General features: G+C 36.1%; 1 pseudogene; it reads right to left on the reverse strand.

Moving 5' to 3' along the window:
* Positions 1 to 2,146: 2,146 nt before the first annotated feature.
* LOC100955823 lies at positions 2,147 to 2,605 on the reverse strand (annotated as a pseudogene).
* Between the last annotated feature and the right edge of the window lie 503 nt (positions 2,606 to 3,108).

The following is a 3,108-nucleotide window of genomic DNA, read 5'->3' on the forward strand; positions in this document are numbered from 1 at the left end:
ACCTCCCTCACAAGGTGTTGTTTGGTATTTATCTTCTATAATATTTTACTTTCATAAATTAGTCTTTGTAGCTATCAGGGATCTGCCTTCATGATCCAAACACATCCCACCAGGCACCAATATCATGGGAGATCAAATTTAACATGAGACTTGGCAGGAACAAACAAAACATATCCAAATCACAGCACAAGGTATTATAAAATTATAAGCAAGTAGGATTTATCTCATCAATACAAGATCAATTCAACATCAAAAAATCTATTCATGTCAATCACCATATAATAGATTATTGGATTAAATAACAATTGCTGTGGAAAGTATTTGATAAAATTCAACATTGATATTTTTATTATTTAAAAAAATCTAGGAAACTAGGAAACTTTTTTCTTAGAAAGCGCATAGCTAATCATTTTCCTTTTAGTTCAAGTTCAGGGGATGATGTTTAGCACCACCCAGTGGCAATCTTTTATGTCCTTGCAAATAAATACGACTTTGCAAACTATTTTTTTTTTTTTTTGAAACAGAGTCTCACTGTGTTGCCCAGGCTAGAGTGCTATGGCATCAGCATAGCTCACCAGCAACCTCAAGCTTCTGGGTTCAAGCAATCCTCCTGCCTCAGCCTCCCAAGCAGCTGGGACCACAGGAGCCTGCCATCATGCCCCGCAAATTTTTCAGTTTTTAATAGAGATAGGGTCTCAACTTTTGCTCAGGCTGATCTTGAACTCCTGAGCTCAAGCTTTACTCCCATCTTGGCCTCCCAGAGTGCTAGAGTACAGGTGTGTGCCACTGTGCCCCGCTTACAAACTCTTGATCACAAGAGAGAATAACTCAATCAACAGATACTAGAAAAAAAATTGCAGATCAAGTTAAAGCAGTTTTCCTTTTAAAATGTCATCTAATTTTAAGAGTTCAGGTGTTTTAAGATTGTTTTCCTGTCTCCTTAGTGATGAATAGCTTAGAAAGTTTTAAAACAACAAAGAAATTTAAAATGTTCTCCTTTTCTTCTCTAGCTGTATGTATATACTGGCTTGAAAAGAAAATTACACATTAGAAGGAAGGGTCCACTTGTAAGGTATAGTACTGAATTTTTCTTTCCTTTTTTTTTTTTTTTTTTTTGAGACAGGTGCAGTAGCCTCATAATAGCTCACATGAGCCTTGAACTCCTAGTCTCAGGTGATCTTCCCATCTCAGCCTCCCAAAGTTCTGGGATTACAGATGTGAGCCACTATGTTCAGCCTGAACTTTTCTTATGAGAAAATAGGAGTGTCATCATAAGTATTTGAGAAAAAGGCAAAAGAGAGAAAAAAATCAGGACTCTTTTTTTTTTTTTTTTTTGAGACAGAGCCTCAAGCTGTCCCCCTGGGTAGAGTGCCGTGGCATTACAGCTCACAGCAACCTCCAACTCCTGGGCTCAAGCGAGTCTCCTGCCTCTGCCTCCCAAGTAGCTGGGACCACAGGCGCCCGCCACAACGCCCGGCTATTTTTTGGTTGCAGCCGTCATTGTTGTTTGGCGGGTCCGGGCTGGGGGTTCGAAAAAAATCAGGACTCTTTCCAGAGAAATCTTCTGATTACTTCTTCTAAGAAAACTAGAATATAGGATAGCTCTGTCTTATAGCAACCTAAAGTATGACCTCCTTTACCATACATATAGATAACATATGTCTTAACCAACTTGGAAGAAAAGTAAAATTCTAGATGTAGGAATATATTTTCTCAAATTATACTTTTTTAGAACTGGATTCAGCCCCAGGCTTCTAAGTACATCAGTGATCCATCCATTCTAGGACCAGGCTGGAGGGCTTCCATTTCACTGGAAGGGCAAGAGGCACCTGCTGAGATGGCAAGGAATTAACAAATGAAGGACCATAACCGCTGCTCAAGAACTGAAGAATTCTTTAAAGTACGAATATTTGGGGAACACAGACCAAGGCTGTGGCCCTGTTTTTCCATTTCTGAAAGTCACACTTTAAGGTAAAAACTTTTGTTCTGCAAATTTCCATATATCAAAAGAAAACATAGAATTTAAATCATAGTATCTTCTCAAAAGGAAGAGAAAAAAATAGTTCTGCAAAGGAATCTTTTAATTTTCTCATCTTATTTGGTGTCTTAAATGTTAATGATCACAAAAACTTTTGGCTTCTCTTCATTATAGACCTGCATTATTGAATATGTTATTGCTTTGACTTCTGTTCTCTGAGGTTGCTTAGACAATGAAAATTCTTCTCCCCACCCAACTGACCATAATTTGAATTTTTTTTGATCAATATTAAGTACTTTCACTTCCTAAGGTATGAAAAGTTCATCAGCACTGAACTTATAAAGCCATTCATCCAAAAAGTAAAACAGAAGAGACTGTAAATCATTTTGCATTTCTACCTCTATTGTCTGGCGGGGGGTACACAGTCTCTGTTATCTATCATGTAACCAAATACAGCCATTGCACATTGCTCAAATGCTTCCTGCAGAGTATCTCCCCATACATGTAACTGGACATCTACTGTATCATCCAAATATTCATACTTCCTATTGACTAGCAGCTATTTGGCCTTGATTGCTTTCTGCTTCTCAAATTGTAGTCTCTAACATCTGCCTCTTCCTGTGCCATGATTGCATGTAGAATACTTGATAAATGTTTAAAAACCTACAGGAAATATTATACTTAAAATTATAATATTAACTACATGTCTATTAAGACTAAGAAGGGGACACAGAAGCCAGTTGTCACCACAGTTTAACATAGTATTGCAGTTGGCCAATATTATAAATAAATAAGATGTTTAAGGACTAGAAGGACAAGCTTAAAACCATTATTACTTGAAAATTATATAATCATTTAGGTAGATGAATCACTAGAATCAACAAATCATTAAAACTAAGAACAAGTCAGCAAAATCTCCAGATATGAAATCAATAATAACATTTAACTCATGCTAGCAATAACCATTTAAAAATATAATTTAAAACAAGATATCATTCACAATTGTCTCAAAATAATAAAATATCTAGGAATTAATCAAGAAAATCTAAGACCTCTATGAATAAAATAACAAAACTCTAATAGCAAATAAACATGAGCTGAATAGAGACATATTCCATGCTCTTAAATGG

Source organism: Otolemur garnettii, unplaced genomic scaffold (assembly GCF_000181295.1).
Source record: "Otolemur garnettii isolate 467f Iridium unplaced genomic scaffold, OtoGar3 scaffold00230, whole genome shotgun sequence".
NCBI classification, from domain to species: Eukaryota; Metazoa; Chordata; class Mammalia; order Primates; family Galagidae; genus Otolemur; species Otolemur garnettii.